General features: G+C 35.7%; 1 long non-coding RNA gene across 1 annotated transcript in view; it reads left to right on the top strand.

The window, feature by feature from the left end:
- Window positions 1-2,054: 2,054 nt before the first annotated feature.
- Window positions 2,055-8,571, top strand: part of LOC147916225 (uncharacterized) — a 106,103-nt gene continuing 99,586 nt past the window's right edge. Inside the window, exon 1 of the long non-coding RNA XR_015553153.1 lies at window positions 2,055-2,236. This is a non-coding gene — a long non-coding RNA (uncharacterized LOC147916225). The remainder of the gene's footprint in view (window positions 2,237-8,571) is intronic.

The following is an 8,571-nucleotide window of genomic DNA, read 5'->3' as shown; positions in this document are numbered from 1 at the left end:
GCCAGACAATTATCTATCTCTTTAATGTCAAGGATGACTCTCTTCTTGCAAAAAAGAAAGCAGGAAATATTGGATCTTGGAGCGTTCATTTATTTATGAGATTCAATTTGCTCAGTTCTTTAAAGTGTACTATATTGCTGCTCTGCTCCTGGACATTTACATAAAATTCAAATGTCCATGCTAATTACATTCATTAAATCTTCCTCAAGGAGAAAGTCTGAAACTATTTTCAAGCTTTCAAATTCCAGGCTAGAGATGACCAAAAATTTTCTTTGAAAACTGAGGTGTTTCCATGTTTGATGTGGTGAACTAAAAGGGAAGATGATCTTACCGTGCTCCTTCCCAATAAATCATTTCTTATAAATCAGGCCTTACTTCTGCATCACAAATAATATATTTTCATTTACTTTTCCTTCGTGAAAGGATAGTACCCAAGTTTTGGATGATATGTCTGAGATTTCATGATATTAAGTGCCTTGTTCACAAACACATGCTTAGAATATGAGCCAGGACCTCTGACCCAGTGCATTCTCCACCACTGCCTCCAGGGCAGGATCTGACGAACCTAAACAGCAACTTTGCTTCAGAAAGTCATTGCTGGTGGATGATGATGAACCTCCTCACTTGGATTCTGAATATTGTTCCTCTGCTGACCTCAGGTGCCTGCCCACTCTTGTCCTTAAGTGTCTGTACCTAGAATTCCAAACTTATCTCTATTACTATGACAATGGAATTACAGCATTTAGGGTTGGAAATGTCACTAGAGGTTACCAAGTCACACTGATTTTTCGGATGAGAGAATTTAAGTTCAGATGGAAAGAAAGAATGATTAACCAAGTCACACAGCTCCCTAGAGTTATGGAGAGACCTCTAAGTGTGGTTCTCTCCTCAATGTAATACTTTCTATGAAGATCATGGACCACTTAACACATATTTGTGTTACATAGAAGGGGGGGGGGTCTGAAAATGTTGCTTTTTATGGAGGAAATATTGATTTGGAAACAAAGTATAACCTTCCCATTTAGCATCTTTTATATGTATGAATACACTTGTGAAACAAACAAGAATTGTATGTGTGCAGGAGGAGTTAAATTTGAGGAGGTTTATTTCGGAAATACCTTAAAAGTTGTTAATTCAAATTATCCATGAATGTGTTCATTTGAGTTCCTGTAGAACTTTAAAGGATTCCAACCTTCTTTATTTTTGCCAGTTTGTGAGAAGAAGGTAAAAGCTTGTAAACACAAGCATTCATCAATACTTTTGAATAACAAAGAACTTTGTTGTCTTCTGAATGTAGGGACTTCTATAGAATAAAGCATATACAGAAACAACTCATTTCACAAGGAGGAAAATGAAAGAAAAATACCCTTGAACTTACTAAAAACACGACTTTCCCTCTTGTTGTGGTGTCTCAACAGGAATAAGCCCATAAGCAAAGCAGACATGGATACTCTCCCTTCTCCTTCCTCCTGTCTTGTGTTGTGCTGCTTCCTCCTGGTTGGGGGGGTGCCAGAGTGACTGTGCAGGGGAGCATCCCAGTTTCAATTTAAGACAGTAGAGCCGTGACTCAACTTTCCCAAGAGCTGACCCACCACAAAAGCTCTATAAAAGAGCCTCTACTGTTGCTATTGTAGTTGTTCTCAATCAAGATTTTAGAAATTGATTGGGGTGACAAAAGGGTTAGAATAGGCAAACATTATTAGACGTTTAATTGATAATTGTTTAAAGCCATTCTGATTGTAAGAAATACATATTAGGTCTTTGTCCCTGCTTCCTGGCAGAGCTCCTAAAACCTTTGGAATTTCCTGGGAGATAAGAGTGATAGGAGCATCTTTTGTTATTCATAATAAGCCCCTTTCAACCGTACCTGAGTTTATGCTAATAACGTGATTCTTGGTGAGCCCCTAGATAGCTTCAGGACAGGAGCTAGTTTCTAGAGGATGGGAACATGTGATTAAAGGGTTGCAACTTAAAGTCTCACCACCAGGACCTCCAGGGAGCGGAAAGGGGGTGGAGACTAAATTCAATCACCAATGACCAACAATTTAGTCAATCATTCCTGTGTAATGGAACCTCCGTAGAAATCCCTAAACAACAGGGTTTGGAGAGCTTCTGGATTGTTGGTGAACACCTTGAAGTGTGCCTGGAGAGGGTATGGAAGCTCTGCACCCATTACCTTGTCCTATGCAGCTGTGCCATCTTGCTATTCCTGAATTATATCCTTTATAATACACTAGTAAGTATAACTAAAGTGTTTCTCTGAGTTCTGTGAGCTGTTCTAGCAGGTTATTGAACCTGAGGAGGGGGTTGTGAGAATCTCCTGATCTTATAGCCAGTCAGTCAGAAGTACGGGTGGCTGGGACTTGTGATTGGGGTATGGAGTGGAGACAGGCTTGTGGGACTGAGCCCTTAACCTGTGGGTTCTGCTAACTCTGGATAGGTAAGGTCATAATTGAAGTGAATTATACAACACCCAGTTGGTGTCTGGAGAGTCCGAAAATTGATTGGTGTGAGGAAAAAACCCACACACTTGGTGTCAGAAGTGTTGAGAGAAAAAAACACTTCAGAATCATACTTTAAGTAAAAAGGTTCTCAGGAAAAAAAAAGATATTTTGAAACATTTTATAAATCTTCACATCTTGATTTTATATGAAGAAAAACACAGCAGAGTTGTGAAATTTAAATTAAATAAGTGGATGAAAGCATTTTTCTAACATAATAATATTCATTGAATTTTGGTTTATGAAGCTTCTTGGAGATGTTTATTATTCCATTTTTATAATCTTAATCTCTTTCACTATATTTTTCTATCTGTCTCTCTGACTTTCTGTTTCTCTATCTCTTTCTTTCTCTCTGTCTCCTACATTTAATAAGGAATGACTATGTATTAGTCACTCTTCCAGAAAGAGAGTCTACAGTAATAAGTCCAAATCCCTTAAAAATTGCATAGGTAGAAACAGTGATATGCAAACAAATATCTATAATAGAATGTAATTAAAACAGAAAATAAGAATTATCTCTACTCCTTAGAGGGATAATAGAAAGCTTGCTGTTTTGGGAAGCAGATAACTTTTGAGATGCAATTTAAAGAATGAATGGCATTTTAACAATGCCAAAATTTTAACCAGTGATAGAGACGAAAAAGTGCTCCACAAAATGATGAGTAGTTTGGGCTTCTTCTGATTTGAACTCATGGAGGCTTATTTATGTTCGTAGCATAGGAATGTATAAATTGAGATTGGTAAGGCAATTTGAAATTATATCATGGAAGTTTTGATTAGACTGCCAAAAACTTTGCACCAAGTTCTTCAGTAATGACAATCTTGTGTGTACTTTTCAGAAAGAGAGTAGATTAATCTGGTTTAGATTAAGAAAACATTCTTTTGGTGATAGAGTGAGGGATGGAGAGGTAAGAGTTTGGGGAAAGGAAAAGATATGATGAGGTATTAATTCATGCAACTGCTGAAGAGTACCAAAAGCAAAGGTGTCATTATGAAGAGTGGAGGTAGAGAACGTGAGGAATAGTTTAGAAAAATAATTTATTACTTATTCATTCATTCACTTAAAAACATTTGTGCTATTGGAGAAAAGGTATGACTTCTTTTCATTGGAAAAGAAGCTAAAAAATGTGCAGACCAGAAGGCATAGAAGTACGCAGGATATTTTCATATCGTAAGACACTTACTGTCACAAAAGTGGGGAGTGGGAAAAGAGATTGACAATTAGGCAAAAACTGAGTTTGAAGAACTTGGTAAGTCATAGTGAAGAATTTGAATTTATTCTGTGGTTTATGGGGGATATAAATGGTTTCTAAGCATGAAATGGCTTAATCAGAATAGGGTTTTAGTATGATTTTTCTGGCAGTAACATGGGGGTTAAATTTGAAGGAGTAATGGTATATTTCTTAAATTTATCTTTGTGATTATTTTACCTTGGAGAATAAAGAAAGGAGAGAAAATGTCAGCCTGTGTATTGCAATTTTATAAAAATATATTATCATAATTATATCCTTTGAAAAGTAGTAAACCTTGTCCTTCTGAATATTTTATGTTTAAATGTTGAGTCTATTTTTGGTAAAAGAAACTATAATTATTTTGAACTTGGTCAATAAAATCTGGCCATAAAAACATTTTCCTAAATATTACATAATATTGTTTCCCTAAGCAAGATGAATTTGTACCACTACTACGCAGACTTCCCACTCAGTAGAAACAAAACACCAGTGAAAACTAACTCCCACTTCTGATGGAAGTGCCTTGAAGGGGAGTGAACAGTAATGAGCAAGATTTGCTCTGACAGACACTTCTTTCTTTGTTAAACTATATCCAGCAGTTTTCATTTTTTTATCTAAGGAAGATTAGCCCTGAGCTAACATCTGTGCCAATCTTCCTCTAATTTATCTGTGGGACGCCACCACAGCATAGCTGGTGAGTGGAGTAGGTCTGCACCCAGGATCCGAACCCTTGAACCCAGGCCGCCGTAGCAGAGCACGAGGAACTTTAACCACTCAGCCGTGGGGCCAGGTCCATCAATTTTTAAAAATTCTTTTAAATTGCCTGTAAAAATGTGTTCAGTAATCAATAGGATAGAATCATAGTGGGCAGTTTGAATCATGGAAGTTAGTTTGTTAATTAACAACTAATTAACAGAATTTGATAATCTGTTCATCTATGCTAATTCATCAAAATAATTCAGAGACCTTTTGGAAAGAGACAAATCTGAATATAGGAAAATCTACTTAGAAATCTGTGCTAATAATTTTGGTGAGTCCTACTGTGTACTTGAAACGAGGGTATATGAATATTTAAGGGACAAAGAAAGATGTTGAATGAGAGGAGGAGTAAGGGTTGAATAGGTGTATTGGTAAGTTTGCAGTGGTGTGCTTGCAAGACGGAGTAGCTTCTGCCTGAAAATTTCTAGTGTCTCAAGAGTGGAAGTCTAGAGTCATCTGCTGAGAATGAGAGGGATCGAGGAAGTTGAGTCATGTGGTGAAGGCTGAAAGTCATCATTATCGGAAATATGAAAACACTCTCCTTGATTCATAGAATTTCCAGGCAACCCAAGATCTAGAGGATTCAATCCATACGGTCTTACCATCTTTAATCTTTATAGACAGACACAGAAATTTAGGTTTAGAAACAATTGATTAAAGACCAAGCAATGGGATTTAATCAGAGATGGAGTTTTAAAAGCAGAGGCAATAAAAGGGGAAGGAAGCTGAAGACATTAGCAAGAGAGCACAAGATAGTAAGGGTATTGAAGATAAATAGGTAGAACAATCATAATCTACAGATCAGAAAAGAACAGGGCTAGGGAAAAAATGGATGTTTGAGACAGAGGGTGACGTTAAAAATGTCTCTCACTTTTCTCACTTAAGTTACTGAAATGCTGCTTATGACATCAGTCAAGATGGGGAGCAGGAAAGGAGGAACAGGTTTGATATGAATAAGATTTTTAGAAGGAATTTTGAGATCCTGTCAAGAAATCCATGAGAAAAAGATAAATAAGCATGGAAATGAGTGATGGAGACAAATGTACATTTGGAAATCATAATGATATGGGTTATCTATGAAGTAATAAGAATAGTTAAGATCACCAAGAAAACATGGAGAAAAAGAAAAAGCTTTACAAGGAGACTGTCATAGAAAAATATTCACGGAAGACAGGCAAAGCAGGAAGTGAGCAAGAAGACAGAAGGAAAAGTTAGAGAGATAGGAGAATACTCAAGATAAATGGTATTGAGAAAAGAACTTATGACAAAACTGAGTATAAGCATAAGATCAATACTCTAAAGAGTTCAAGCAGATGGCATTCAATAAAAAATAGAATATTTGGTTTCCTAGTAGGCTTAGGTTCTTTCTAAGAATCTCTGAAGCTCTTTTCTAAAACCCAACCCAATGGAACGAAATGAGAAGAAATAAAAACATAAAATTCTTTTTAAAGACAAATTACTTGGATTCTGCATTTGAACAAAGACAAAAGGAAAAACTATACACAAATACACACAGTTATTTAGTCATTCTATGTTTAAATATCCACATCATATTTCATTTAATGATTTTAATTACATGAACTCATAGGGGTTAAGAAATTTGAATTTGAGTTGCTCACATTAAAAAGCTGTGTAACCTTGGATAAACTGCAGAATCTTCCTTACTGGCATTCCTTCCAGTGAAATAATGAAGACATTCATTCTTAATATGACTCAGTTAATTGTCATGAGTTAGAGAAGAAGTTACGTCAAGTATTCAGGAGTATTACATAACTGGCACATATGCTTGATTAATTTGGCTACATTTTTATATCTCCTTTTAATTGTTTAACACTAAAAAACAAAAGCAAAAATACTCTCAAGTTCATCAGTAATTCTAGATTGTCTTTAAAAAAACACCAAATAGGGGGCTGGCCCCATGGCCTAGTGGTTAAGTTCAGTACACTCCACTTTGGGGGCCCAGGTTTGGTTCCATGGGCACAGACCTACACCACTCATCAGCAGCCGTGCTGTGGCAGTGACCCACATACCAAAAGAGGAAGATTGGTGCAGATGTTAGCTCAGTGCGAATCTTCCTCATCAAAAAGAGGAAGATTGGCGGCAGATGTCAGCTTAGGGCGAAATTTCCTCAGCAAAAAGACAAAAACAACAACAACAAAAAACCCCACCAAACAAATAAATGAGTACATAACAAAATAAATAAATAAAGGGACACAAAGGGTAATGGAATGGATATAATATCTCTCTTAACTCCTCTTATGACTTTCTCTTAGACCCTTGGCCTTGTTCTGATGCTAATTTACATTATAGAGTTGACAGTTTTCACATGGATCTTGATAGGTCAATCACATAGTCAAAACCCAAAGTATGACAATACTGTATCTGAAATCTATAACCCTTCACAAAATAGCATCACTAATAAAATACATTGATTTTATACCATGAGAAGTAAAAAGTTCGTCATCATATTGAGATAGATTGGAAGAGGCAATCCATTCCTATGTAGGCAGACATCTGGAGATGTTTGTCTTCACCATACTGATTATCTCTAGCATTGATTATGCTTATTATAAGCATGATCAGAGTACAAAGATAGGGAATATTATTTTAAAGCAAGTCCTTTTTTTCCAGAAGTGTAGATACTGCATTTAACATTAAAGAATTAGACTAGAGGCTGAATTTGAGTTTTATAAAATAAACACCAGCCCTTATTCACCTCCGTCTACTAAATCCAGTTGTTAAGGGAATCAGCAACTTGAAGAACAAGTTAGCATGAAAATGAAATAAAATTACCTTGGCTAATGGTTTGTGAAGGAAGCAAACGCAGGGCTCATCTGAACCTTAGCTGTGTCAATTACTTAGATGAAAAGCTAACAGGCTATGTCTCAAAACACTGCAAATGGTATTAGTGGGCTAAGCAAAGGAAATTGAACTCCAGATGCTGCAGGAGTCAATGACTTTGCCAAAATTTTGATCAGAAGCCTACACTTGGCAATTGGAGTTTAGCATGGGTAAGTGGAGTTTGCATAATAAAATTTAAATATTAATTGTATCCTCATGGTAAAAAACAAATAATGCAAACAAAAGATATTAGCTTAATTAAATGAACTTTAATATATTTTTCTTTTAAATTTATATTCTCAAAGACAGCAAATGGATTGGCAAACGGACTCAGAAGAGACAAATCCTAACTAATTGTGTCCTGCATATATTACATTTTTACCAACAGTGTTAACTTTTGTTTGGATTAATTATGTATGGGCTAAATATTTCAGCTCTAATAATAGACACTGATATTTTGACAGGCCTAATAATAAGCCTGATATTTTGAAAGGCAACAAAACATGAAGTCCAAAGATTTTGTATCAGCTCTGCCACGTGTGAGACGTTTGATTTTGGGCAACCTGTTTAACCATTTTTGGTCAGAGTTTTCTCATCTCTATAATGGTAAGTCTGTAAAATATGTATGAGAAATCACCTGACAGATAACTGTCTCTTACTACAAAGCTACAATAATCAAGAAAATCGATAATCAAGAAATAAAGGTACTGGCATAAAGATAGAAATATAGATCAATGGAATCATACTAATCATCCGTTAAAAAGCTTCTCAGATTTATGTTCAATTGACTTTTGGCAAGGGTGCCAAGAAGAGTCAATAAGGAAAGAATAGTCGTTTTAACAAATGACCTTGGGGCAACTGGAGATCCACACACGAAAGAGTAATGTTGGTCCCTTACTGTTGGACTCACTTCATACTAAAAAATTAACTCATCCTGGTTCAGACATAACTGTAAGAGTCAAACCAATAAAACTCTCAGAAGAAAAAATATGCTTAAATCTTTGTGACCTTAAATAAGGCAAAAGTTTCTTATATATGATGCCAAAAGTACAAACAACAACAGAAATAGATAAGTTAGATTTCATCAAAATTAAAAACATTTTGGCTTCAAAAGACACCATGAAGAAAATTAACAGACAACCCATAGAATTGAAGAAAATATTTGTCTGTCACATATCTGATATCAGGTTTGAATTTAGAATATAAAAAGAGTACTTAAAACTAATAATAAAACGAGA

Source organism: Ceratotherium simum, chromosome 9 (assembly GCF_057802395.1).
Source record: "Ceratotherium simum simum isolate JZ-2026a chromosome 9, ASM5780239v1, whole genome shotgun sequence".
In the NCBI taxonomy this organism is placed as follows: domain Eukaryota; kingdom Metazoa; phylum Chordata; class Mammalia; order Perissodactyla; family Rhinocerotidae; genus Ceratotherium; species Ceratotherium simum.
This window is presented reverse-complemented; position numbering and strand designations above follow the sequence as displayed.